This window comes from Mustela nigripes, chromosome 2 (genome assembly GCF_022355385.1).
Source record: "Mustela nigripes isolate SB6536 chromosome 2, MUSNIG.SB6536, whole genome shotgun sequence".
NCBI classification, from domain to species: Eukaryota; Metazoa; Chordata; class Mammalia; order Carnivora; family Mustelidae; genus Mustela; species Mustela nigripes.
This window is the reverse complement of record NC_081558.1, coordinates 79,260,823-79,279,476: the sequence shown is the minus strand read 5'-3', so window position 1 is coordinate 79,279,476 and position 18,654 is coordinate 79,260,823. Positions and strand designations below refer to the sequence as shown.

Sequence of the window (18,654 nt, the reverse complement as noted above, 5' to 3'; positions counted from 1 at the left end):
TGGAGTGCTTAGGTTCTGGAGAACAAAATCTCTTTTGCAAGCCTTATTTCAGAACTTTTTCTTAGAAGACTGGATCCACTTTGGAATCAAGGCACCATGCAATAAAATCAGAAAACTTTGTACAGCTTGGAGATCATCAAGTACTTCTGAGGCGAACAGGCTTTCAGAGTTTTGCTTGGTCTTCCTGAGGGTCACACTGGAAATTAAAGAGGAGATCTTCTAATCAGATCTCCTAACTTCCAGTATAAGCAATGCTTGTCATTTTCTAAAAACAGACAATTTTTAAGTACAATGAACAAAGCCATCTAAAAATTTTTTTTTTTCAAACTTGTGCTGTTATGACATAAAACCCAAGAATTCTGGGTGATGTGAAATAATGATGGGTCTATTTATTAAGAAAAAAAATCCAACTATAATAACTCTCTTTGTTAGTGTACTATTGGTTTCTTAGTTTAAATTCCTTGGCCCAGAAAACTAAAGTTTAAAAACAAAACAGAAGCAGCCTACTTCCCACTGGTCTTTGCCTCTTCCCCTTCACTTGTAGAAAATGCCCAAACACAAAACTGATTCTAAAGGGCAAATTCAGTTTCATATGCTATCAGTGGTTTACTACTGCAGCATGGGTATATATATATATATATATATATATATATATATATATATATATTCAAATATATATATATATTTGAAGCACGTGTCTTTAAATGAGTGCAGAAATCAAAACAAGGTCTGCTTTGTTGGGATTTGGAGAAGGGAAAGGCTGAGAAAACAAAATCATTCCTTTCCCTGACCATGGCTCCCTATGAAGTTCTTTGACATGGTAAACTCTTACTGGTTTCAATACAGATTAGCCATGTTGAAATGACAGATGACTTGCTGTATGCTTTACCATGACATTTTCACAGATCTTTTATTAAACTAGGTCACAGAAGGCTTACATTTCAAAAAAAAATTTCTCAAAGAAAACAGAAGAAAATGAGTTCTTTTCACAGTTTCTTAGAAATTACTTCGCTCAGACTTTATTTTAGAAAAATGGCCTCTCTTGGGAGGGAGACGAATGACTTCAGAGTGAGATCTGGTAATGTACAGGATTATCTTCTTAAATATCACAGCTTTTCTTAGTTTACTTTTACATCCTGCAAACCATGAGTCATCTGTTGAATTCACTTCAAGAGTTTCAAAACTTCCATCAAACATTTTTAAAAAGAGGATTTGGGGAGGGATCTGGAGAGAAAAAAAGGGGACTGGAATGATTTGTGTGTTTATTCAATCATTCATCTATTCATAAATTCAGAAAATATTTATTTAGCATGTACTATGCACTTAGCACTGTGCTTGGTGCTGAGAATATAAAAACAAGGAAGGCATGGTTTCTTCCCTTGGTAAGTACATGTGTAGGAAATAGAGATCTTGTATTTCCAGTCCTGGTCATTCCTCAACAAGAGAAGAAAGGGTGAAGGTGAAGTAAAGAACATGAGAGATGCTGAACATCACCACAAGGAAATGCAAAGCCCAAACCACAATGAGACACCCCTTAACATCCTCTAGGATGGTTATAATAAAAATGGCAGACAATAATAAAAGTTGGTAAGCATATTGAGAAATCTGAACCTTTATATATTGCTGGTGGGAATGTAAAATGTGCCTTGGAAAATAGTTTGGCAGTCCCTCAAAAGGTTAAACATAAATTTACATGTGACCCAGCAATTCCACTCCTAGGTGTGTTCCCAAGAGAACTGAAAATATGTGTCTACACACAGAACTGTACATGAATGTTCAAAGCAGCATTATTTATAACATCCAAAGGATGAAAACAACCCAAATGCCTATCAAATGATAGATAACAAAAGGCAGTACATTCATACAATTGAATATTATACAGCTATGAGAAGGAATGAGGTAACGACACATGCTACAACATAGATGAACCTTTAAGAAATGAAAACATTATGTTAAGAAAAGAAGCCAGACATGAAAGGCCACATATTGTATGAGTTCATTTCTATGAAATGTCTAGAATAGGTAAATTCATAGAGAAAGAAATTAGATTAGTAGATGAAACGGCCTGGAGGGAGGGGGCAATGGGGTGTAACTGCTAATGGGTACAAAGTTTCTTTTCATGGTGATGAAAATGTTCTGGAATTGTATAGTGTTGATGGTTGCACAACTCTGAACATACTAAAGCCACTGAATGAAAACCATTTTTCATGGATGTGTTTTGTACACTTTCAGTGTGTGAGGTCCATGGTATGTGGAATATATTTCAATAAAGCTGTTCATACAAAAACAAAGCAATGAAGGAAATAAAAGAGAATGGCTCCATTTGACAAACATTCATATGTATACTATGCCAGGCAATGTGCTAAGGATCTAAAGATGGTTAATTTTGGGGGGCACCTAGGTTGTTCAGTCAGTTAGGCATCAGCCTTTGGCTCAGGTCATGATCCTGGGGTTCTGGGATTGAGCCCTACATCGGGCTCCCTGCTCCCTCCTCGCTGAGCAGGGAGCCTGCTTCTCCCTCTGCCTGCTGCTCCCTCTGCCTGCTGCTCCCTCTCTCGCTGTGTCTCTCTCTGTCAAATAAATAAATAAAATCTTTAAAGAAAAAGATGGCTAATTTTGCATTCTTGGGGAAGCTTTCAGTGTAGTGAAAAAAGACAGTAACAGATCTTCTGCACATAATATAGGTATAGGCCCTGGGATAGGTCTATATCCAGAATTACAAAGGGAAACCCTTTGAGAAGACTTCCTGTTCAGGTAATACAGTTCATTATAGAAAAAATAAATGACATAAATGAACAAAAAGCAGGTTTTCCTGTCAACTCTCCACCACAGAGATAACCACTGTAGCATTTTGGTGTTTCTTAATCTTGGATTAGTATGTGTGACAGTGTGTACATATGTGTTTGTGTGTAGCATTGAAACACAGACTTACAAAACACAAAGTAACTTTTAAGCAATGAAGTAACCTAATTATTAAAATGCACACCTTTCTAGTAAAGGTGGATGGAATACATATATCCATGTCAGGAAAACTATCTCTTGAACTCTTATATGTAGAGCTTATGTATAGTTGATCAGAGTGAGGAGTTTTCAGTTCTTGGTATCAGGTACACACAGCAGAGATAAGGGAAAGAGAGATAAGGGCACTTCCTTCTCATATTCAGGAACCAATTGCAACATGGTTGGACACTATATTGCTTATGGGACATGACTTGGGAAGGCCAGAGAATATTAACCAGAGTTAAGATAGATTCAGGTCCCTCACCATTTTTCACTCTATCTCATGACTTGCCTGCTCTCACCAGTGATGTTGGCAGTAAGATACTGGAAATTTCCTCCTCCTGTAGTCAACAATTTACATAGATGTTTGACCTTTAGGTTCTTGTGAACCCTGGAATCCAATGGTAATTCAATCTGTGAGTGGAATAGGCTCCTTCAATTTTCTGACTGCTAGTCTGATGGGTGGTTTGGTTTGTTCTCCTTTTTCTCCTAGATTATCTTCTTGGTGGTTAGATGAATAGACAATTTATTATGTCTCTAGTGAAATTATTATGACTTTTACAGAAACATCTACTTAAGTTGGTTACAGTTGCTTATATGGTCATACTAGTATACCCCACCCATATCTTCCTTTTCTCTAAAATAATCAGAACTATCTTATTTACCCAAACAGTCACCACAGGCAATGATACATCAATTATCATGCCTAAGTCCATTATTCATCATTAAATAACATCCATCAAGGAGTAACATCCTACACATAATTAATAGGTAGGTGAAGATTCGTTTAAGATTGCTGAATCTATTTGACATTATCACATGCTAACTAGTTCTCCCAGAGAACTTAACCATTTCTTGCTCTTCTAGTTTCTGTGTCCCCATCTTTTACTTTTCTCATGGTTACAAATGAGCCATATGCTGGCTAAATATGCCCTGCTAAGGAAAATGCATGTATAGCGCTAGTTTTGTTACCAGGAAGGGACACTAAATGAATGTCAGTATTTGGTTCTGTCTAGAAACAAACATGAGAAATACAACTCTGGAAGCCACGCAGCTCATCTGAGAATTGCATCTGCAAATTATCCCAAGTGACTCTTGGGGAAACATGGTTAATAACACCCCAGAAAACAATTAAGTCCCCTGTCAGTATGTGATAATCCAAGGGTGATATGTTTTTGCCAGCACTTACACGCTCAGATATCTTGTTTTTTAGACCAATAAACAATGCTGCCACTTTATCAAGCATATTATTAGGCAAACAAACTCCATTTGTTTGTTCAACGAGTACTTGGAGATTATTTTTTTTATTTGACACTTGGCAATGTCTGCTTAATTTCCAAGTATTATCCTGCACGTGAGATAGGATGACATGGTCAAATATTACGAACATTTCCCCGTCGTATTTGTTAACAGCTTCATTAAGATATAATTCACATAACATACAATTCAATAGCTTTTTCTATTCACAGAGTTGTGAAATTCTCACCACAATCAATTTTAGAACATTCTCATCATCCCCCAAAGAAACCCAAAGCCTTTAAAAGTCACTCCTCTTCCTTCTGGCCTTTTCACCCCCTCTACCCTAAGCAACCACTGATCTATGTTTCTACAGATTTGCCTATTCTAGATATTTCTAGAAGGATATTGTGGTCTCTTGTGACTGGCTTTTAACTTAGCACAGTGTTTTCAAGGTTTATTCATGTTGTAGCTTAACATTACTTTAAAAAATTGACTCTCAGAGGGACTTGGTATGTAGAAGGGGAAAGTTGTGCATATTTACACCAGGAATCATGCAACAGGCAGTAAACTGGTTTCTTGGTTTGCATTAGATTCAAGGCTTTCCCATATATGAATAAAATCAGAAGGCTGTCTAGTTTAATTCTCTTGAGCGAATTACAACATCATCTCAGGTCCCAGGAGAAGAAGTACTGGCACCTCTTGTCACCTTCGCAAATACACAATGCTTAGGGAATAGAACATAAGGCAGATCCATCTTGATAGTAGATGTAAAGTCGAAGGTGCTGCCTAGGAAGGTAAATCTAGCAGAAGGGAGAGGAGCTGAGTTCAGGGACCATTTCCAATCTGGCTGATCTTACCTTCAGTATAGGACCCCTTGCCAAGCAAAACTATCTAAAAGGAGTGGTGGTTATCACTGATGGTCAGAAATACTTTGGGCAGTTCAGAGAGGTCCATGTTGCTGATTCGTCTTGCAGAACTATCAATTTAGAGCCATCAAAGAATCCCGAGTAGTTTGGGTCAGGATATCAGATGAGACTGTATATCAATACCCTTAAGAAAGTTAAATACTTAGTATGTTTAGTCATTCTTTCAGTTTTATATTGAACTTTCTCAATTCTTATGATTTAAGTCCCCCTCCCTCACTAGCATCTTCTTTCCTTGTAGTCTCTTTATATATGTAAAAAATCCTGAATGGCTCATCTCTTAGCCTTTTCCCAACACACTAATGCTGATTTCTTTTACACTTAATCATTACTATTATGTACCAAGTTTTGCATCAAATTAACTGTAACTCTCTGAGAAACACTGTATTAACCCATCCACCCACCCAGCCAGCCATTTATTTAACAAACATGCATGGCCCTAATGTGTAAGACACTGGGTACAAACCTGAAACTGCATTAACTTTAAAGGTATTTTGCATTGCTGTCTGCAGATTTCCAGCAGAGCTGCCCCAGAGGCTCCCATTTCACCAAACCTTTCCTCAGAACAGGAGCCATCTTTCCATGTCCCTACTACCTCATGGAATCACTGAGCATCTTTGCTTTCTACCTTGTCCCCTGGCTGGCTAGCCCTTGCTTCCGGGGGATGGAAGACATGGAGTCCTAAGTCTCCCAACTCTAAAACACTGGGGATGCGGGAGGACAAGGGAAACAGAATGAGCACTAGATCAGAGGTATTAATTCAGAAAAGGAGAGAGGACGTGATGACAAGGGACTCTGGATTTCCACCATCTGGATGTCTTAGGGCAGAAAAGGGGGGCAAAGCAAGTTTCAGACTATTTTTTTGGATTCAGAAACTCCTGAAACTAAGATATATTCATTTTTAGGCCTAAGTCTGGACATAATTCAGTTTCCTGCACAAGTCACTAGCTAAACTTCCTTGTCCCTGTCCTTGTAGATCCAAGTTTTTAGTAGCTGACATAACCTTTCAGTCCATAATTAGAACTAAAACTCTTGAAGATGCAAATCACTAGGAAAGGGAATAGATTGGCATAATGGGTTTCAGTCAAAATTTTAATCAAAGGGGCAAATACACTGGCAGTCCACAGTGTTTCAATTGCAGAGTATTTAAAAATCTCAGCCAGCTTTTAAAACTGGGACATTTCAGGTGAAATCCAGATTTCCTGCTTCATGTGAAAAATCAGAAGACTTGGCAATAGTGAGCCCAAATTCTCACAGGGTGACAATCAACTGAACTGAGAAGGGCCGCACATCTCCTAAGAAAGAGACATACTTTCGAATTTACTACAGTCCCTACCACTTCCTATTGTGACCCAACTCTACAGCTAATTGTCACTTGTCATTTATGTTTGTTTATGCTTGCATTATGTCTTTTTATAAGTAAAGAAATATTTCACAGATTTTTAATTTTTGTCAAATGCAATTCAAGGAAAAGGAGAGAGAATAAATTTCTTTATGAAAGTTAAAAATGTTTTTTATCGGGACGCCTGGGTGGCTCGGTTGGTTGGACGACTGCCTTCGGCTCAGGTCATGATCCCGAAGTCCCGGGATAGAGTCCCGCATCAGGCTCCCAGCTCCATGGGGAGTCTGCTTCGCTCTCTGACCTTCTCCTCGCTCGTGCTCTCTCTCACTGTCTCTCTCTCAATAAATAGGTGGGGTCTTTAAAAAAAATGTTTCTTATCATGTAACATACATACAATATGTGTGCTGGTTGAAAAGTTTAAATTAAGCAGTCCTTATTAAACAACTGTGGCTCTCTCTGATTCCTATCAGCTCTCTGGCACTTGTAGGCATTGGAGTTTTAGAACTCTGGTACTAATGAGGTCTTTTCCCATTTTAAAGAAGGTATGGGTTGGAAAGCAGGAAATTAAAGTGTATTAGAAGAGTGCGGAATGGGGGGGGGGCAGAAAGGGTCACCAGAAATGGGTACTAGTTGCCTCTCTTTTTGCCCCGAAGTCAGCTTATGGCATTAGGCTTATACAGAGGTTCCCACAGTTATCTCAGATCCTGCATGTTTGAGAAAAAAAATGGGTGCCTTTTCTTTATCTGAAAATCCATTCAGAATGAGATTTAGGGTTATAGCTCTAAAAACATGGACTGTCAGGCCTTCTTCACTTGATGAAGGGAAGGAACATTCCCATTTGTCATCAGGACAGCATCATGGTTGTTAAAAGTTCTATTGGTGTGTGTGCAGATATACCCTGCTGTCCTAATAGATGAGCACTTCACAGAGTGTGAAGTGAAGCAGGTGATTGCCTGCACGGTGCTTATCATCAAGCTAGAGTTTACATAAATAAGCATATGTGAGGAAGAGAACCCAAGTCTAGACTATAGGAATGATCTATAACACATATATGTAAGTACTATGTTGCATATATGTATATGTTCAAGTGCACTCCATTTTGAAACAATTTGGTATATAAAAATCTAGACTTTTCAATATGAAAAATGAGGAGGGATTTTCACATTCCAAAAAGATCCCTGACTTCAGATGTTCTCTTAATATTATGTTCTTTTAATGTAACGGTTCTCAACCAGGGTGATTTTTCACTCCAGAGAGACATATCTGGACAAACTGTTGATTATCATAACAGGACAGAGCAGTTGTGTGCTACTGAAATATAATGCATAGAAGCAAGGAATGTTGCTAAGCATCCTGCAAGGCATAGATCAGCCTCCACAACAATCATCTGACCCCAAATGTTCATAGTTCCAAGGTCAAGAAACTCTGGTTCAATACAGATTATATAAAAAAATTTTAAAGGTGGTTTACAGGAATGATTCAGCACTATTGTATAAAACAAGGGAAACCTGTTTTTGAAGCCGGGGCCAGTTGGGAGTCTGGGTGTTGGAGAGAATGTGGTGCTGGTTAAATAGAAGAAGATGGTGGGTTCTGAGCTGAGTAAGTGACCTGAGGTGATACGGGCTGAGAATGGCAGGGCACATACTGGAGTATAGCGGGCAGTAGCTGGTAGTTAGAAAAAGCATCACTAGTTCAGGGGAGTATGGCAGAGGGAGGGGCACATGGAGAAATCGGCCAAGATTTCTGGAAAAGAGAGTATGGGCAGAAGTACAAAGCCAGAATCAAAATTTCCCTTTAGGGCAGGGAAGCCAGAATCTTCCCTGTGGGTAAAGAAGAGTTGGTGGTGTTAGTGTTTGATCTAACAGGGCATGGAAAAGGGTTTGGAATTTTAAAGAGGAGCCCCATTGTGGGTGTGGAGGGCAGGTATCACAGCCACTAAGTGACTGGAATTCAAAGAAGGCTTTGTGAAGGGGGGTGACCGTGGAGAGAAGAGGACAGCACAATACAGCAGGAAGTATCTGCAGATGGGGGGTGGGGTGGCCACTCAAAAGCACACATCTCCAGCAGAACAGGAAATTCTCTAAAGCAGCTAGTACAGTACAGAGGGAGTGGAGATGAGGGTGGTACCAAGGACAGCGCACGGAAGTTCAGCCTTCATGAGGGTCTGGAAAAGGAAGAATACAGACACTAAGTGAGCACTGGTTCTTAGTATGAGTACAAGAAGATAGGGGTCATAAAAGCTAGACTAGAGTGGGAAGCAACAGAACCTCAGACTCAAGGCACCTGGATACTGAGTGCTATGAAAAAAAGCTTTGAGTTTGTGGGAAAGTATTTACTCATCAAGGGATGCAAGGTGGCAGATATAACCCCACATGCGAGAAATAAATGGCACCAACAGTCCTTCACAAGCCTGGCAGTCATCTGACTTCAGGTTCTCATTATGCCTTGGACTACTGACATTAGCTTTCATCATGAGGAATGATAGCGGGTGCTCTAGGATAAGGTTAGTGAATCCAGTGAAATTTCTGGAGGATGTGCCTTTGACAAGGCAGGTACCTAACCCTTGTCAAGAAAAGGACAGAAAAGTTAACTCATGCTTTTGTCTGTGCTTGGACAAGGTCTGCAAGCTACAACTGTTCCCTACTTTGCTTCCAGTTCTAGATACTGAGAGGACGCACTTTTACTTAACCTTTTTAGCAGCAAATGCATTTTGTGTTTAAAAAAAAAAATGGTTCTGTTGTTTTCTGGAGTGATATTATCTCTTAATAGTACATGGGTGGCAGTGTCTAATTTGAAATCCTAACCTTACGCCAGAATCCCTACAATTACATAGGCATTATAGAAGAATCTTCAGTTGCATGAACTTCTCAAGTATTATATTTTAAAGACATAATGTCTACAACACTTAGTGGATTGGGTAGACTAATCATATGTGTTTAAATTAAACACATTCAACTAGAGGGGGAGAGAAGGGACGGGGAGAGAGGGGCAGAAGGAGAAAGAATGCGGGAGGGGGAGAAGTCAAGGGAAAGTGGGGGGGCAGGAGAGACAAAGAGGAAGAAGAGGGGCAAGAAGGGAAGGAGAGGGAAAAGTTGAGAAAAGAAATGGAAATAGTGTGCAATCATCTCATCCTTAGGTGTGTGGCTGGAAGAGATTGTGTGGTTGGGAGACTCATGAATCTTACCCCCTTTTTTGGGTTTCTTTCCTGCCTGCCTCTCCAGAGACTGAGTGTGAATCTAGAGCTTAAGGGTACCTATTTCTCGGAACATTTTTTTTTTTTTTCTGAGCAGACTTTGGAACTGTCCCATGTCCAGCTCTACTGTATAGCATCCGTTCTCTGACTTTGAAAGAGGCTGAGGAAATTCTGATTAGAGATCATATTTCTTTGGGGCTTTACTCTCTTTTTTAATCCAGTCATCTTGATGTGGGTCACTTCAAACATCGTTCACCTTACCATTTAATTTCCATTTCTAATGTTTACACGATTATTCACATACATTGGATTCCTGTCCCTGAGACAGAGGGGCAGCCGAAGACAGAGTCAGAACGGACAGTTTGAGGTGCAGTTCCTGCTTTGGTTATTAATATTTCTCTCTGGACCACCAATAGCGCAGCTTTAGAACAAGAACACGTGCTATCAAAACCCAAACTGAAGAGGACCCCATCTCCTTGATCTGGACTCAGAAAAACAGGAATTTCTTATTCTCTTGGACATGATAACCAGCTCTGATGCAAACGCACTACAGATTTTTTGAATGTGCAATTCCTGTAAAGATGGTGCATCGAAGGTCAAGCAAAGAATCCCATGGACGGGGTTGCAGAGGACAGACACTCCAGGGAATTCTATTTAAACAGACCCAGAGGCTGACTGGCAAAGCCACCTGCAGGGAAGCCAGTCTTAAGCTGTTGGGGGACTTTGGAATGTGACTGGAATTTTTTATGGAAATGGCTAGCAACCCCCTCTCTCTCCCCGCAAAGAAAAGAAACGTATTGAAAAAGATACCGACTTTTAACTATGTGGGAACTATGGTCACAAAGGAGAAGACACAACACACTGGTTGCCGATTCCCTCTGCCTCCAGCTGATTTCCAAACACTTCCCTTCCTCCTGAGCTAGGGGCTAAGGTGAAAGTAGTGATCAGAACTGGCTGTGATAGCTGATTTTCATATAACAAATCAAGGTGAGGTTACTTGAAAGACATAAACATAAGGAGCTTGTATCTGAGTGATGCTAGGGCTCTTTTTATTTGTCTCTAACTTTTAAAAATTAAAAATGTGTTTTTCTCATCTTCTATATTAAAAAAAAAAAAAAAAGACAGACATTACATTCTGCATTTCACCTTCCCTCAAAGTGAAAATGATACTGGCTCTGTACCCCACCCTAATTCTTGAAATTTTAGCTTAAATTTGGTTCAATGAACTGAATTCTGACTCTTCGTTCATGCCCTCCATGCTTCAGGAACTTGCTAATATTTCTCCCTCCTGGCTACAAACATAAAAACACACAAAAACAGGGCACCTGGGTGGCTCGGTGGGTTAAAGCCTCTGCCTTCGGCTCAGGTCATGATTCCAGGGTCCTGGGACCAAGCCCCACATGGGGCCCTCTGCTCAGCGGGAGCCTGCTTCCCCCCCACCCCCCGCCTGCCTCTCTGTCTCCTTGTGATCTCTATCTGTCAAATAAATAAATAAAATCTTAAAAAAAAAACCCACACAAAAACAATACTAAGAGGACTCAAAGTCATTCTAAAGACTACTGTTAAGATAACTAGTCTTGACATTGGGTTCTGTAGTCTTCCTTTATTTTATCTATGTGTACTTACAGTACATTTTTTTTACAAGATTATGATCATTTTCTATACACTAGAAAATTCCAATTAAAGGCTAAAGAATAAGCCATCCTTAAGGAAAAAAAATTGACAAAGTTAAGACAGCTGTGTTATTGAAGAGTTTAAAGCGCTACAGTGACAGCAACAGACCCAGATGAAACAATGATGGATTTCATGAAAATAGATAAAAATCCAATCGGAATAATGAGGCCTGCCCCACTGAACACCTGTTTATAGTCTTAATTTTGCCTTAAGAAGATACTACTGATGTCCTCCAACAACAACAAAAATCAATAATGGATCAATATGGATAAACGTGTTGGGTACGACCTTTTGTCCTAAGAGACAGTTAACAGCTGGGTTTAGTTTTACTGGGATTTACTTAAAGACTTGTAACAGTAAATAATGGCGCATTTAAGAATATTTGCCTGCTTTGATTTAGTGAGTTTGGCAGGTGGCCCTGGCCTTTCAATGGCATATGGCTTTGGGAAATTACATCAATATATGCATATAATGTGTCTTAGCCTCTAGTTCAAGCGTCAAATTAATTACCAAAGAATCTCTGTTTTAACGTTTTAGGAGCAAATATTCTCCAGCACTGCTTGAAGAAAATATCATGAAAAAACAAAAGAAAAAAAAAGTAAAAGAGCCTGAAAAGTTTTGCAGGAATTTTTAAGAATAGCAGAATGCCCCAAATAGAGAGATAGGCATGAGTATTATCTTGCGATCCCATAACACCGTGAGAGGCGTGTCCAGACGTGTCTAATGAAGCAATGTTAACTTCTTCTTTTCAAAGATAATTACTCTTAAGTGTAATACTAAATAGAAATAGAAAGCACACATTCGGTCTATCTCAGATGTTCCCTTTAGGGGATTTCTGTGGTGTGCCCTTTGTAATAAATGAGAGAAATTCTGATATTCTTCAAGAGGATGTGAAACTAAATGTGTGAAATGTGTGAAACTCAATATGTGTTCTGTTGTGATTCCGTTCATACTTCATATTTGGAAGGTGGAGAACAGCACAGAAAATCCAAACACGGTCTACAGTAACAACTAAACTAGAGTTTCACTTTGAGGTTTTTGTGGGTTTTTTTTATTATTATTTTTTTTATTTTTTTTTAATTTTGATCTCAAAACAGGCAGCTCTTAAATACAGAGCCACATTAAGAAGAGCAAATGTTAATTTTTATAAGAACCATAATCAACCAAGCCATATTCTGTTTTAAGATAATTTTACAGAGAAATTCACCTTTGAGGATCCATGGACATCATATTTTTGCAAATTATAGAAATCTGTAAATTTGATTTCCTATGCAATATCTTGTAGATCGTACACAGAAAAAAAACAGTTTCTGGCATATTCAAGAATATAATAGAATTTAAGCTATTTCCAAAATATCTGGCAGATGCTACTAAGTTCCCTGAATACCACCTGCTTGCTTCTCTTGTTTTATTTTTTGATATAGAAGAAATGTTCCATTGATAGAAAATTACACAGCATTGTAAAGCCACAGTGTCTGTTAAAATAAACGGATATTATACTTGTTTCCACTGTGGATATTTTGAACGATACTTCTCATTTCCTAAAGAGTTCATTTGACATGATTCCAGACAAGCAAAACTCTAGGGACAAATGGCAATAGAAAGCACATTAGTTCCCTTTTGAGTTTTATATTCTTATACCTTAATATACTCACAAGTAGATTGTTTATAGTTTTCAGGGATCAGTAAGTATATAAAGATGAACAATTATAAAATCTGACATATCAACATTATATTACCATTAAAGAGATCACTAAAATATTTTATTAGTTAACTAAAATAAACTTTTAATTTGAAATATGAACAAACACTCAAAGGAGTTTTTAATCTGAACCCGAACTGGGGAGAATTATCCCACTTCAAAAGCCACAGTGCCTATCCACCGAGGGGGAAGCCTTTTACATATTTTCTTTAGCAAAGAAACTGGCCATATTAATTTTGGGCAACACATATATACACACACACATGCATGCGCACGCGTGCGCGCACACACACAATGTATATATACATATACACACAGCTTAAAAAATCAACTCAATCCAGCTCTCATATATGCTTGGAAAAAAGTGCCTGGAAATGCTGTTGCTCACCGACCCCTTGCAATCACCTAGCAACTTCACTCTTTACTGCTGTTATTAATTTCAAACATTCAGCGTTCAGAGTCAAAGACTTGACAAAGCTGATGCAGACCGTAACTTTGAAACACAAGGGAAACAAACACAGAAACTTTTAACAAATTCAAGTAAAATGGACCCTACCTTTTTTTTGAGAGTACGATGGTGACTGCACTTGAGAAAAAGTAGGCTTTTCTTCAGTGAAATACTCAGGTTGGCTGTATTGATTCAGGGCCATGTCCAAATCAGAATCCTTGCTTTTCAGCATGTTTCCAGGGTAACTACAGGTATAAGGCTGATTCACTGCCCAGGCCTGTTCCATATATATGTTGTTACTGGGCACAGCCTGAGCGTTGCGACCACTGTAACCCGCACTATCTTCAAAATACGTGTAATAATCAGTGGCCTGCATGTAGCAGTTGCTGCCGGCAGCTGGGCGCACTTCATATACTTCTTGCATACAGTAGTTCATTTTGTGACCCTGGTTCAGTTTCTACTTTACATATACACACACTCCCTGCATGCATTCACCAGCCCCATACGCCCTGAGAGCCGGGCATATACATGGGGAAGCGTCCATCCATACGCATGAAGCGAGAAGGAAAGATGAATAAACACCACGGGCAGCACAGCCACCCCGCCTGCTTTACTTTGGACTAGCACCTGACGGGCTAAAATCCTATTTGGATCGAGGTGTCTTTTGAGCTCTCCTGCCATTCAAACATATTGGAAAGCAGATTTCTGACTATCAAAGGTCTTAAGCTGAGAACGGAGCTAATTCCTGGGGAAGATGGCACCCAGGTAGGGATGACCGTCATCCATCTGGAGGAGTGACAGCAAGAAGGCTCCTGCTCCTCTGAAGCTGGGAAGATGCATTTTATATGCCGTTTTTAACCCCTTTTAACATGATTAGAAAATGATTACTCATTGCGATGTCATTTTGGTTGACAACTTAAGCATGAAACCTTGTAAGGACATCTTAGAGAATATCCTTGGACACACAGAAAATCCTAAAATCAATAATCCGGTTTATTAGCATGACCCAGAGAAAATCCCAGCAATAAAGAGCTTGATGACTGACTCCAGAACATTAATCTAGTCATGTGAGTGTTGGTAGTTAAGTTTGTTGAATGTTACCGATTGGCTTTTAATGGCAAGACCCCACCATCGTCCTCATGACACACAGGTTCCACAGGTTTTAGAAACGTGCCAAGGAAAAGCACTTCTGAAAATGCCTCTGGTGTCTGTGAGTGAGCTCTGTTTTCTTCCTTGTAGCAGATAATTTTCTACATCGTTGACACAAATCTACATGAGACCTAAAGCTTAAATTAGCTTTGCTCATTCTGTTTTTATGTTTTGTTTATAAGCACAGGAGAGAGAGTATGTGCTGGTGCCCTTAAATGAAGAACCCCCTCCATTCTGGCAGGTCCTCCCTCCCTTTGTGGAAACAGCCCTCTTAGAGGTGGTATGTGGGACACTGTGTACATTTATCATTTTATTCCAATCAAATTTGCTTTTGAGATTATTTTCAAGCTTAAATGTGATTTAAGTAGTACTCACATGCTTGAGGTTTAAAGACAGTGATCTTTAAGAGGGAAGAGCATTTTCTGTAAGAATCACCATATCTTTTAACTAAGATGCAAACAAATATCAAATTAGACCCTAACTGCTTGCTAAGATCATTACTAAAGGTTTTTTCCTCCATGTGGTTGACCACGCGTATACCCACTCTGTGCGTGTGTTCTAGATCATGGTTCAGTAAGGGCCAAGGCTGCTTTCTTTGCAGCTAGGGGTTCTTTCTATTTCTTCCAGAGACTCAGTTTGCAGGGCTGGGACTCAGGTGGTGACATTTACATTTGGGTTCCTGCCGTTACATGAATGTACGACCTTGTTGGTATTTCCCTCCTAAGTGACCACAGACAATGTAATATTGTAATACTCAGCAGTGAGACCTCCTCTTTGGAAATGAAGCTCTAGTCAACTGCAACATGGGATTCTGGGACAGGGATATATGACAGAGAAAGGAGGGTATGAATGACAGTCATTCAACAAATACCTATGGGGTATCTGTTAAGTGCAAAGCAGGGAGGCGGTGGGAGCAGAGATTGCTGTTCCACAAGTCGATCCAGCCCCGGCCACTAAGTAGCTCAGTAGCACATGTATTTAATATATTTTTAAAAGATTTATTTATTTATTTATTTATTTATCACAAGTAGGCAGAGAGGCAGGCAGATAGAGAGAGGAGGAAGCAGGCTCCCTGCTGAGCAGAGAGCCAGACTCGGGGCTTGATCCCAGGACCCTGGGGACCATGACCTGAGCTGAAGGCAGAGGTTTCACCCACTGAGCCACCCAGGTGCCCCACATATTCAATATTCTGAGTCAGTGGGCCATTGACATAAAAGGGAGTCTTTAAAGCTGATGATTTTATTTTATTTTTTTTGTTTTTAAAGATTTTGTTTATTTGTGAGAGAGATAGAGAATGCGTAGGGGGAGGGGCAAAAGGAGAGGGACCAGCAGACTCCCTACTGGGCTGGAAGCCAGACCTGGGGCTCAATCCCAGGACCCTGGGATTGTGACCCTGGGATCCTGGCCTGAGCCAAAGGCAGACATTTAATTGACGGAGCCACCCAGGGGTCCCGAGTGCTGATGATTTTGTAAGCACAGAAATGGAGCTGCTGATCCAAGGGAAGAGAGCAGGCAACAAATGAGACAGAAGGAGGGAAGAAGCCCAGGCTGACTGCATGGATGTTTAGTAATAAGACTCCTTGAGAAATTGCAACTGAGCTGTAAGACAAGGAGAAGAAGGTTCTCCAAATTGGTACACTTGAATCAGGAAGAAGAAGCACTACATCCTGGACAGCAAGAAAGTGACCATAAAGAGTAATGAACATAGCTAACATTCTAATAGTGTCTTCACTTTCTGATTACTCTTAAAATGAATAAAAGATTTATCCACAAGTGCTTTTAAGAACACATACACATAACATTACAATTAACATTTTCTCCCTGCTGAAAATGTCAAAACATTTCACTGGAAGCAGTGACTATTTTCTGAAAACCCCAGGAAAAAGGATCCAGGCCTTATGTTTTTTGTCTGCTTTCATTTATTTATCTCAAATTTCCCCAAACTAATCTGAAAATTAACCTTTCAATAAAGCAGTTTTCTTTCCTGGCACACACACATGTTCCGAGGCCTCTTTTTCTAGTTCGGAGCTGCATGGCGGATCCGTCCAATGCTGTGGTTCTGCCAGTGCATTTCCTGGCTCCCTTTCTATTTCATTGAAGGCACAGATCCAAGCAATTTCTTGCTTTTCACCAGTAACAATATCAACAAAGCCAGAGTCTCAACTTTTATGCCAAAGGAACACTTAAAAACAACTTCCAGAAATCTCCAAAGGTACTTGGAAAATCAGAGCGCTATTCTGCCCCCAGACTGGATATACATACTGCCGCGAAAAGGGAAAGAACAACTCCAAAACCTTGTTTTCCTCAATTTTTACAAAACATGGGGAAGACCCCTGACAGTCACAGAATTAAAACAATCCTGCATTCCCTCAGAAATCTTTGTACAGGAAAAAAAGAAGTTTCAAAGCATATTTAGGAGCTCTTCCTCTCTGACTTTTATCTTTTGGAGAAAACAGTACAAAACTTTCTGGAATGCACTCCTTCTTGTTCCAAGAACGGGGAATGTTCTTTATGTGCAGCAAGTGCACGCAACTCTCATTCCTGTGAGCTGAAAATGGAGTCCAACACTCACACTGAATTTGAAATATGACCCCTCACACCCTGATCCAAGCAATCACAGTGCTGTCACTTGTGATCGATCTGGTATGCTTCTCTGTAAAGTCGATAAGGCAATTTAAACATATTATGTGTCACAAATGAGGTGAGCTTCAGTAAGATTGTTTTCTTATTTCCCTGGCTGACTACTCTAATTTAGTTACTTAAGGGGAAGCTTGGGAGTTATTTGACCCATAGTGCTTCAAACTGCCTGAAATAAACTTGGGGGGGGGGTGCTTTAATAATTCTCATTAGGAGTGTGCCAATCAATAAGAATTTATTATGTAAATACATTTCTGTCTTCGGCTGGAAGGAAATAACCTAAAAGGATAAGACTGATGATATCGCTTGGAAAACCTCCTAGGTGAACAACAAACCCTCAAGGTCTCTGAAGGAGGAAAGCAGCTTCTTTCAGTGTCTTTTCCTCTGTTTTTAGCTGTTTCTTAAATAAGGCCGCACACTGGCATCACCTGTGCACTTTAAAAAACATCGATGCCTAGGTGTCATGCTCAGAAATTCTGATTTAACCAGGATGGTGTGAAATGTGAGCATCAAGGTATTTTTTTTTTTTTTTTAAGTTCCTTGGATTATTTCCACAGGCAGCCGAATTTGAGAACTGCTGTTCTACTGGGTGCCCAAGCATGGCCCCTTTACCAGTGCTGGGCCATCCCCCATACCTGAGTTTTTCTTCATTTGCAGTTTTGATGCCTATTTCCTTTAGTTCTTAAAAATTTACTTTTTAAACCTCGACCTGGCTTCACCTATCCTTGAATTGTCTAGTTGAGCAGAGGGGCCAGACCACAGAGACAGACCAGGGAAGAATTAAATCCAAGAAAGCATGGTGACTATGGCATGGGAATGTGGGAAGAATCTTCCTAGAAAGTTGGGCATAGCGGCATGTAAGAGGGGACCTGTGAGTTGGCTTTTGAAGAGTGAATGGGACTTCAACGGTGGAGGCCAGAGATACGAGACAGCTGAGCAGAAATGTCTTGGGGAGAGTGTTATCAACAATATTTGCAAAAAAGGCACATAAAGAAAAATAATTAATAAACATGAAATATTTACACTAGCTTCTACTCTAATAGCTTTTCTTTCTTTCTGCTTTAGTAACAGAATGTCTGATTTTTAGTTGTGCAATGGCCTTTGGGAAGAAAGTTTCTCAGTCTCCCTTGCAGCTAGGGGTGACTGTGAAAAAGCTCTGGTCAATGAGATGTAGCAGAAAAATGTGGTAAGGCAGTTTCTAGGAAAATTAAAAACAACTGTTGCATACCATCAGCTGCTTCTTTGTTCCTTCTTCCAGCTGCTGAAATGTGGATATGGTAACTGGAGCCCCAGCCACCATTTTGGCCTATTAGAATGACCACTGTACTCTAGATGGTAGAAAACTGA

At 39.8% G+C, this 18,654-nt stretch overlaps 1 protein-coding gene across 11 annotated transcripts in view; it reads right to left on the bottom strand.

The window, feature by feature from the left end:
- The window catches only part of THRB (thyroid hormone receptor beta), a 398,126-nt gene that overhangs the window by 32,868 nt on the left and 346,604 nt on the right, over positions 1–18,654 (bottom strand). The window lies entirely within an intron of this gene.